The sequence below is a fragment of the Falco biarmicus genome, chromosome 13 (genome assembly GCF_023638135.1).
Source record: "Falco biarmicus isolate bFalBia1 chromosome 13, bFalBia1.pri, whole genome shotgun sequence".
Classification (NCBI taxonomy): domain Eukaryota; kingdom Metazoa; phylum Chordata; class Aves; order Falconiformes; family Falconidae; genus Falco; species Falco biarmicus.
Genome location: NC_079300.1, coordinates 28,836,728 through 28,848,044, shown reverse-complemented (window position 1 = coordinate 28,848,044; position 11,317 = coordinate 28,836,728).

Below are 11,317 nucleotides of genomic sequence, written 5' to 3'. Positions count from 1 at the left end.
AGCCTTAGAGACCTGCTAGGCATCCCCACCAGATGAAAGCAGCCCAAATTCACTTTTAAAGCAGTAAAAAGAGATGCTGCTCCTGGCTGAGGAGCAAGCAGGTGGGTTTCTGCCTGGGCCAGCACAGCAGGATGAACACGGACGAGGTGCTGTGCACACACCAGCCGGATACCAGCTTTGGGGACAGCCCAGCCACAGGCTTTTGGCCGGACAGCTGGGGAGCCCGGGGCCTGCACCAGCACAGGACAACATACAGCTGCTCCACACCACTGCTGACTACGGGGGTCCAACCACCAGGGCTCCTGCTGCACCCAGCTGGAGGCACATCTTCACCGATGCCAGCAGAGCAAGGGGACGAACAGTTTCTGCTCCAGGGAGCTGGAAGAAAATGTGAGCCCGTCACCAGTTAAAGTCAGATGAACTTTGCCAGGATGCAGGAACAAGATAAAACAGAAGTGGCAGCACTCAAGCTTCCTGCAGCTACACGGCATCTCATCAACGACTTGCAAAGAGGAAATATATTCATGGGAGGGACGACTGCCTAACGCGCCCTCCACCCACCTCTCTTTCCTATGGTTCCAAATTCCCCTGCTGGGATTCAGCGTCTATTGCGCAGACATGTTGAGAAATACGATATAATCCACTAAAACTGAAACACCAAACTGGTCTGTTCCAAAGCAAGCAGAGGTTTAGGGAGGGGATAGTGGTAAAAACATTACTGCTTTTTTAGTGATCACTATGTAAGGACAGAAATCTATAGGCAACCATGTAGTCTGGTACCACACTCAGAAGCGCCTAAGAATAAATGTAAAAATTGTTTTAATTAACTTAATTTTTTTCTTAAAGCTCACAGATTTCAAGATTAGAGAAACACACCCAGAGTGGCTCTCGCTATCCAAAGGAACAAAGGATCTTTGAAAGAGTTATGTGTTTCTATAGACTCAGAGACAATATCCACAAGTCCCTTCTTGTTTCAAAACTTAGAGCTCTGCATGTACAACCAAGGTCATTAAGCTTTTTATTACTGTTGAAAGTGTTTTGTTTTGTTTTTAACTTGTTTGGGAGTCATACTTAAGCTTTCCAATACAGATAATTGTTCATGATGAGATGCACTCATTACATGAGTGTTACACAAGGAAAAAGGGCAATCCTAACGCAGCTCTGCAACCAGGTGTTAGAAACAGCGTTTTAGTTTATCCCCAAAGACGTCGTGTACTTCCAGTGCTCCATGAAAACATCAGGCCACTCCTCAGCAGGAAACAGCGTGAGGTGTTGTGCAGAAAGGATCGGGGGGGGGGGGGTGGGGGGGTGGGGAAGGCATCACATTTGCTTGCCCTGCTAGGTAAATCTCCAGTTCAACCGCACCAGGAACTGTGTGCACATCTACGGCCCCCAGCCCTTGCAAAATGGGCAACTTAGATATCCAGAGCTCTTCACACTCAAGAGGGGGCCATGCTCACAGCCTCCTATGCTACAGCTGCTCCAGGGCAAAGGAGATGAGAAGGCAAGTTCAGAGCAAAAAAGAACAAAACAAAACAAAAAAAAAAAAACCAACAGAAAAAGATAATTCTTCACTCAATAGCTGAGCTGCAGAGCTCCTCGCTCCAGAATGTTGAGGATGTTAAACACACACAGGGTTTCAAGAGAAGATTGGACAAGAGAAATTAATGTCTTAGTAAACAGAAGTGTCATTTGGCTTGGAAAATCATGCAAGCTGGAAAAGGCTGGATGCTGCAAGAGGTCTCAAAAGGATGTGTTGCACAAGCCTGCCCTGCTCTTCCTCCTCTCCATACATCTGCTTTGACCAGGGTTGGGGAGAAGACCAGGACCCTTGATCTGCCCCAGTATGGCTGTTCCGAAATCTCTAACTGGGGCGGTAATTTTTAACATACAAGGGAATGGGACCGTATTCCTTAACTTCCTACAAGGAACAGAACAACAGCCTTAACTTCAACATTTGCCCGAGACAAATACCAAAATTGTTAACAGGTCAGAGTGGAAAGGTGAATTTTTATCACTGAGCTCTCCCAAAAGAATCAGCCTTTTGCCAAGACTCTGTGCACATCCTGGCAGGGTTGATAGATTCGTTTACTAAAGCCAAACAATAAAAAGAAGATGTTCCAAGGAAAGCATCAAAGCATCTGAAGAGGTGAGCTGGCATAACCCCCACTGGGAGGGTGGAAAAGACACGGCCCCACCAGCACCATCACTGAATTAAAATGCAAATTCACGCAGCAAATACAACACTAAGCATCTCCTCTGCAGGTCCACGAATCACGCTGGGGGTCCACTGTCACAACTGGAAGAAACAGTCTGCTACAGAGACGGTCCTAGCCTAAGTGAGCACACGTCTTAAGGTTTGTGACATCAATGTGAGGGCAGTTTGTTCTGACCCAGGGAAGCCCTGTGTTTCTAGGAAGAAGTGCTCACGTTGCTCCCAAGTACGCCCTTCTGGCTGAGTCTTTGGAGAGCACAACCAAAAAGCCAAGGCCCAAGCTGCGTGCACAGTCAGATGTTCTGCAAAGCTGGCACTGCGGAGAGAGAGACTGGGCAGCAGCCAACAGCATCCCAAGCTGCATCAGTGCAGAGGAGGCAAGCACACATCACCACAGATTCCCCGAGGCACAAGAACTCCCTGCAGAAACCCAAAATTGGCTCTGACATACAACAAAACTGTTTTCCCCAAATGCTGAGCAGAGCTGGAATTAACAGCTTTTTCCAGAACCCACGTTGTCATATTCCAACACTGCCAAAACAAAGCTAGGAACAGTCTCTGCAGAGAGGACCAAGATATCCCTGTTTAAAACAACATCGGAGAAGGAAAGGTGACTGACCTGAAGTAGCCTGACATTTAACCTGTGCCCCAAGAACAACAGCTACAAGCAGCTGAGATTGCTGCTGGACAGACTGACCCTGAGCGCCTCTTTTGATGGAGATGGCTGTGATTCACACCGAGCTGCTGCAATCCCCCACCGCAAACGGCATTTTCTGAGACCAGCTGGACCCGTAACTCAGCTGCCAGCGTCATCCTGCCTGGAGAGAGGACCAACTCAGATGAAAATAGTTTTACTAGCAAGTTTGTCAACAGGTTTTCATCATCCCAGTGTGTTGTTATAACAAGCTCAAGGGCAACTGTCTCTCATCTCGAGTCCCTCTAATAACCCGCTCCTTTGTTTTGGAAGCAAAATTTGGCAGTTAATTTACGATGGCACCCTATGGAAGGGCCACTTGGAGATGCAGTACAGGTTTCCCCCTCCAGCTACTCCCAAAGAAGCCATCAGCAATTCCCTCTTCACATTTTTTTCGCCCCTGTGCCATTACCAATTAACAAATAACTCTGACTAGAAGCTGGGAGCAACTACTGGTTTTCTTCTTTTTTTCCTTTGCACAACACCCCTGTGACACAGGCTGGTGCTTTCTGAAGGGGAAACCAAGGTCTCAGGAGTTTGAGGGAGCTCTTTAATGTGGCAGAAGTGTGGAACAGAGCAGTTAAATGAATCTAGGTGTCTAAACCACGGGTTCTGTCATTTTTCTCCCCTCTGCCCTTTTGCCGAAGGCAGACACTGATTTCTACTGTTCCCCATCCCTGAGTAGCAATTTCATTGCTGATGCCCTTTGCTATGTCAGCTCTACCCTTAGACGTTGGCTGTACCGTCCAGGCTGCCTTGATACCCCACCATCCCCCCCTGCTCTTATAACCTTTCAGCAAGACAGCCTCAACCACACGTTTCTTTATTATGTAAAATGAAATAATTTTTACACAACCTTGCCCTTAGTGACTGATGCTTCTTGGGAGCCTGAATATTGCAACACAGGGAACACTGCTTGTCCATCAGCTGCCAGCACTTTGTTCCTTCTCAAAATCCTCCTCTTCAAAGAAAACTGAAGGTTTAAAGCTAGCGAAACTAAAACCAGCGCTACTCTGCCTGAAACCCTCCCTCAGGGCTCACGGAGCAGACACCACCAGTCTGAGCACAATGAAGCACACAACATGTGCGTCACGAGCGGGGCCGGAGGGGTGCTGCTCTCCTCCCGGGCAGCAGCAGCCCTGCCTCCCCCCTGCCCGCACCTCCTGGCTGCAGATGCTCCCAGTTCGGGGCAGGGCACCCTGCTGCTCGCTCCCAGTGCCCCTGCTGCTCCCCGTGCCCACCCTGCGCTCCCTCTGCCCGCTGCTGTGGCCCCACCGCAGCACCACCGAAGGCCTCTGGTGGAAGCAGCGATACCCACGCGGGAGCGTGATGTGCCCCCGAACGTCAGGAATACCCCGACCTGCTTTCACCTGTTGACGGCAAACCCCTGCCAGCTGAACACGGGCCTGCAGGGCCTGGATTTTAGCCCTCTGGCCAGCCCTCAGCCAGGCACGGAGTCCTGCAAACAGAACCTCAGGGCACGTTACCTTCTTGACAGTCCCTTTTTCATTAAATTGCTTTTGTTTTTACGCAGTTCCGCTTTTCAAACTTAACCGCCAAGTTCAGTTTGGGTTTTCAGTTGTGGGATTTTTCTACTGCTTGTTCCCCACCCCCGGGCCTTTGCTCTTTCGCACCAGCAAGGGCTCCAGACACAAGCGCCGTTTGGTGGCTGGTACACAGCAGCTCCCCAGGAATTTCACAGCTGGTCCTATGCGTGTCCAGGACCAAGATGAACTGGTTTCTTTCTGGGGGGTGTCCTGTCCAGCTGCTCCATGAAAACAGCAGCTTATGCATCAAAAGAGAAACTCCACACGTGATATTTACCCAACACAACAGACTGAAGCCTCCTGTCACACCAACAGACCTGTTCTCACCTGAAACTTGACTGTCTCACTGCTGCTGGTATCATCCTTCACTCACCATGCCCAGCAGATCAATATTCTCTTCCAAAGCCCGCATGCTGTCTCCTCACCTCCAGGCTTACTCCTAAATGTTCTGACATTTCTGCAAAGACAAGGGTAGTCGGTCCACTTCCCTATTCCTTTTAGCCCTTTTTCAGTCAAACACTGTCATTCAGTCTGTTCTTCAGCGCTTCCCCGGGAGACGTTGCCAACATCTGTCCCATCTGCCTCACTAAGGACAGACAATTCAATTTCTTTTTCCTCCCAGAGCATGAATCACCCCCAGCACTGCACTTTTCCTGTCTGTGGGGTTCTCTTAGCTCAAAAACAAAGCTTGGAGAACAGTTTTATGGAAGTCTCACAGCTCAGCTCCATTTTGATCAAGAGGAAGGCCATCACCGAGGGGCAGCCTGCTTCTCTGCAGGCAAGGGGGGTTTGAAGAACCAAGAAGTGCCCACGGAAGCGTCAGACCAAGGCTGCCAGGCCAGAGGTGCAGGACACAGGGTCTGGGCATGCGGCTGAGCAGCCCTAAGCAGGGCCTCTAGGACCAGGTAAGCTTGAAGACAGCTTTTACATGTTAGCCACAGCATTTGACTTGCATTCTCCACAGGCTATCACATCTCAAGCATGTCCAGAAGAGATTCCTACTTGCTTTCGCCTGGGTTTTGCGGCAGAAATGCACTCAGCACCTGGGGCTTCACCTTCCCACCACTTCTCCGAGTCTATTCCAGAGGCTGAAGCACCACAGACATATTGAGGGCACCCCCATAACTTTCATCCCTAACCCTCATGCTTAGAGTGATCAGCGTTGGCTGGGCAAGCAAGCCTGGGGCCTGCATAGAAAGTGGCTTTAAAAAAAAGCATTAAAATATTGAAAATGCATCTTTGGAAGGTGTTGGACAGCTCCGAGATGATCCCCGAGCGGTCAGACTCTGCTACAGGTCTCTCCCCCTCCAGCTGCACAGTGCCACAACTTCTGCAGCTTTCAGCCTGCCAGGTCAGAGACAGCCCCGACCTGCGTGCCAGGGGGCTACCGAAACGCAAGGGGGCTTTCACCACCATCTAAAGAGGGGATCTGAGGAGGAAGGGGAGCCATTCCTGTGTCTGCAGGCAAGAAGGATTCCATCAGAAGTGAGCCTTCCAGCTGGAGGACAGGATGGATACAGGGGACGTGGCTGCACACCAAGTGACTCCCATCAGGCAAGGTGACAGGGAGACAGACACATCCTCACAACAGCTGCAGTATGTCTCTGGACATAGGTTTTCGCATACATCAGGACATAGGTCCAAGGCATTTCTGTTATCTGGACGATTAAATGAACTCCTCCACTTCAGTACTTCCCTTACAAACTACGGTTTCCACAAGATTAATCTTGTCTCACTAAGGAGCCCAAGCTCTCGGGTGGGGGGATCGCTCGCAGCCAGCGCCAGGGTTTCTGGTTGCTTGCTCAGTGTTTTGGCTCCACAGGGATGCAAGGCATAGAAAGAGTTCCTGCATCCTGGAGGGTTAAACCCAGAGAAAACCCAGCTTGTCGGGCCAAAAGCTATGGGGACAGTAACACAACAGGAGGCAAGAAAAGAGGCTGATCTAAAACTTATTACGCAAAAGAACTAGAATGAACTAAAGTGAAGTGCGTCTCATTTCAGCGGGAGAAAAAAAGGTGGAAGCTGAGTCTACAGATGAGACTGAGCTGAAGAAAAGGCTGGGGCGCAGGAGGGAAGGAGAGAAGGAGACAGGGTTATTTGATGCATCCAGCCTCTCCCACCCTAGGAATGCACAGAAGCCGACAGCTGAATCAGAAATACACTTGGGGTAATTATTTTGTTTAACTCTGCATATTTCTTGTGTTTCTTAGTGGAAAAATGTTTTGATTTGAAGCTTTTGTAAAAGCTGACATGTCTGGCTGCTTCAGCTGCTGTGCAGCCCTGAAAAGAGGATCTGCTATCTGGAGCATCAGAGTTGGAGCGAGAGCTGGTCCTCGAGTTGGTGAGCCACACTTGTTTATGCAAGTGAGAACAGTTTCTGTGCCATGAAAGGAACGAGACAGAACTAACGCTATTGCCTTTTCCAGCCAAGGGAAGCATGACAGCAAATGGTTTATAAAGGGAGACAGTGCAATCAAGGGAGCCCTCAGCTGCTGCAGTTCTGGTGGCGCTGGAGGACACCAAGATAAGCCAGCACGAGAGAGCACATACCAAACTTTCTCAGGTCCTAAACCTAGTATACTCAGCCCCAACCAGGCCAATAACTGACCCCAAAACCCACTGAATCTCACAACCAAACCTCGCCTTCTGCTACAGAGCTACTGCGCAGCAACACAAGCCTCCTCTTTTTATAAAGCTGGCAATAACTGACAGCAGCACTATACTGGACATGTTGCTCCAAGGCAAGATACAGTTAGAGATCAGGACAGGCAAGGTTCACTCCTTACAGGAATGAGATGAGCCATCAGAATAAAGCACATTCCCTCCACCCCCAAAATACTCCCTCCCTGTAATGCCATTTCAATCTAATATTTGCAAGGCGGCACCCCACAGAGAAGGTGCATTCCCCACATCCTTACCAGGGAGGAAGCAGCAATTACCAAAAGCATCACCACGTGGAGCACACAAATGGCTGCAGGGATGTCCTTATCTGGTTGTAAGAACCTGGATGCGCAAGGGTGTCAAAGCCTCACTCCCCCAGCAGCAGCACTGCAGATTTCAGCTGCCAGATCCGCTCCTTATCCGGCACTCTGTGGCTCTGGTAAGCTATTTGCATCAAACCTCATTCCTATCAGTTCTCAGCAGGCTGCTAGCCTCAGGAAGCAGCCCGCCCTTTTTCGTATTTTAATCAGATTTCATAGAATCATAGAATTTCTTCTATTTCTTCAAATGGTTTCTCACTGAAATGCCTGTGCTGAGATCAAAGGCTACTGCTGGACTCACCTCGCATCCTGCGATAACAACTCGTCAACACTAAGAGTTCACTTGACAAACAGAGATTTCTTATGCTAAGTTCACACAGCCTTGAACACACAGGGTCCTTGGGTCACAGATCATTTGCACTACAAGTCACATGGCATGCTGAAAAAATACAGCATGTGTTAGCCAGAAAACACACCAACTTCTGGGCTGCTTCCCAGAACACTACAGCAAGGCTCGCACAAACACCCATCACGCACGTTCATTTTCCTGTGTGTCAAGCGAGGGGGTTTTTAACACTGGCATTTGGGTTTGTGTGTGGCGTGTGTATCTGGCTGCTTTCAAAGGTAAGCATTTCAGAGCTGGCATCACGGGACTTGAGGACTGAAATGGAGAAGACAGCCAAATTTACACCTGGCCCCAAGTACGCAGATTTACCTGCAAGGAATGTACTCACGCAATATGAGGCTGATGCACTCATACCACTCCTTTCACAGAGGACTACTATTTATTTTTTTTTTCTTTTTTTGTGTTTCTAATCCTCCTTTTCTTCAAAATGATTCATATCCATCAGCTACCACAAAAATGCTCAAAACTCAATACCATTACAGAAATTCCACAGTCTCGGCAATATTTCCACTTTCTTCTGAAAAGCACCAGCTGACTCAAGCCCTTTCCATATTTGCAGTTCAGAGCACACCACATGCGTGTCTTTCCAGAGCAAACAGTTGAAAGCCTTCTCACAAATCCTAGCCCAAAGGCTGTCAAACACTTTGGGGTGGGGTGCCAAGTTTTAGTGCCAAACTCCAGGGAAAAAAAATAATAATTAAACTTCAATAAAACAAGGTCACCTCTAGTAGAAACAAATGGCACCATCTTCACATGCTCATTTTGCCATGCCAGTCTCACCCTTCGCTGAAAGCGGTATCAATTACAGCGGGAAACAGAAGGACAACCTGAACATGAAGGCTGGCCAAGAAAAGCGCTTTGATCCTCCAAGACATCTCTTGAGTTACACGGAAAAACTGCCCATGGAGCAGCCATTCCCTCAGCATTGCTTTCCAGGTGCCATTCACACCCCTAATTCAGCACCCCCACAGCTCTCAACTCACCACTGCTGCCGAGTTCATTGCCTGCTCTCAGGCTTCTCTCTTACCATTTTTTCTCTCCATGATTTGATCCCCTCCTTCACTCCGGAGCCCCACTGCATCAGAAGCCCTTCCAACCAACTCTGACCTCTGCCTTCGAAGGGAGTCCCATGACACCCTGCACTTCAGCAATCTTCTCAGTAAGCCACCCAACTTAATGTTCAACACCTCTTGCCTTTCACCTCTTCCTGTCTACTTTTTTCTCCCAGCATCACTCTCCCAAGAAAAAAAAAAAACGGGGACCCACAATCTTCCCTGTTTTCTCTCCTTCCTGTAACCACAGCTTTCTGTTCTTGACTTGCCTACCAATCGAGCTCCACCTAGCTCTCCCAATGGTCACTCCCACACAGTCTCCTTTACTGGTCTCCTCTGGCTTTTCCTTAATACAGGAGCAGCATAATTTCCAAAACCCACCTTTAGCACACATGGTTTGCTCATTTTTGTCTTTAAGCCCACCCAAGACAGCTACCGACAGCTGCTTCCCCAGCCCTCTCCACAACACCTCCCATTCACTTTCAGCATTGACACTCCAACTGAAATGGCTCTTGCAGAAGTCTCCAGTGACATTATTTTACAGAGAGTTCACAGCAAGGAGCTATCATGCTCCAGAGGGCTGGGAACAGAGAGGACTGATATATCCTCAGCCTGTTATTTTCCCCAGAAGTATGATTAGGGCTTTCTCAGCTGGTTTTTTCCCCTTTAACTCCTGTTTCCTGGCTCTCCCATATACAAAACATCTTTTCTATACGTCAGGTCCAAGGCTGTACCTCTCCACCAGCGCCTGTTACCTCCTATTCGAAGTCAGACATGTGGAAAAAAAGATTGAAGAAAGACTATTTGATATGTTTAGTATGGCCAAAACAGCCACTCTTCTCTCACCCTTTTCTTGTCAACACAAAGCACGCCTCCACCCTAGTCTGCCAGTGGGGCTTATAAGCCTGAGGACTATCATCAACGTGCCCTTGATGCCTCTCCAGCATGAAAGAGTGCCATGAGCGTTTATTTGTATTCAGGTAGCAGGTACCAATCAAACCAAACTCCAACACTGAAATTTTTCTCTGTAGTTTAAGAGAAGAAGCTACTGATAATATTCTCCTTCCATAAAGTCTGTATTTTCAATCTTCTACTCAAATGACGGGCTCAAGAGCTTTCCTAAAAGGCCATGGAGCTAAGATATATCACAAGCAGCAGCAAAGCAAAGCAAAATGCCAGCATGAAAGCTATTTGCAATCTTAGGTATGATAAATTATTGGCAAGGCATCTACTTGAGGTAGCTCTGCTATCGGCAAAACGCCTGTCTTAGCTTTAACCCCTGTGGGTGAAGCATGTTCAAATGACAGCAGAATTTCCCAAACGGATAGCTTTATACTTTGAACACCACACTAAACCACTTCTCAGTTTCCACTGATGCATACACTCATCTGGGAGCAGACGAGAAAGACTACCGAAGGGAAAGCTGATGGAGTTTACCATTACCACAGCTCACGCTGATTATTCCCACAGAGCAGCCTGAATTGCAGTACATCCCTAACCCACCTTAAGACCGTAGCGGTTAGATGTCACTTCAGATACCTATCAGACGTGAACGGATTTTGCAAGATACACACCTCGTATGCACATGGCTCTACCCTGGGAAGCACATACAATACACATACCATTTTCACCCTGGGCTGTTTTCCAATCTCAAGTACATCTTACAGCTATGACCTTTGTAGATCCCGTTATAACACTGACCTAGATATGACATAACACTGCCACTGATAGCTTTAACAACCAAGTCATCGTAGACAAGTACTGACGTTGGGTAGTTCCCCTGGGTCAGAAAGGAAAGCGACCACAGAAGTCCACACAACCAGCCTTGCTGCTACCCTCAAACTCAGTGACTCCAGAGCCAACCAAATGAAACCGGTTTCAGTTCATTCAAGCAAACACGGCCCATCAAAACATGCCCAAACTTGAGGCAGAAGGAAAATTTCCTTCGAGGATAAAGCAAGACTTGGTTCACTAGCCACAGATAACTAAAGCTGAAATACAGACAGGAAAGCTCCTGCACTTTGAGGGACACTCCGTTTTAGCTCAGCAATGCAAAGGGGCAGCCTGCAAGACTGTAAACAGACCGCACAAAGTTCTGCTTCACATGATACTGATCAGAATTAAAAGTCTTCAGCAAGGTTCAGAACTCTGGAAAGAACAAAAGCTGCACATCCGCATGACAGCCAAATCCAGGCAGACAACACAGCCAAATCCAGCTGCTCGTACTTGCAGACCAGAGTCTTCTAAAATGCTGCGATCGCTACAGAGCCTGTCAGGGCAAGGATCCCAAGCACGCAGTTGCACAAACACTTGAGGCTACACATGCTTTACTCCAAAGATGGCATGAGACAAAAGGCAATTTTTCACATTTCACGCTGTGCTGAAGTGCAACCCACCTCACGGAGCCACCACATAGAGGACG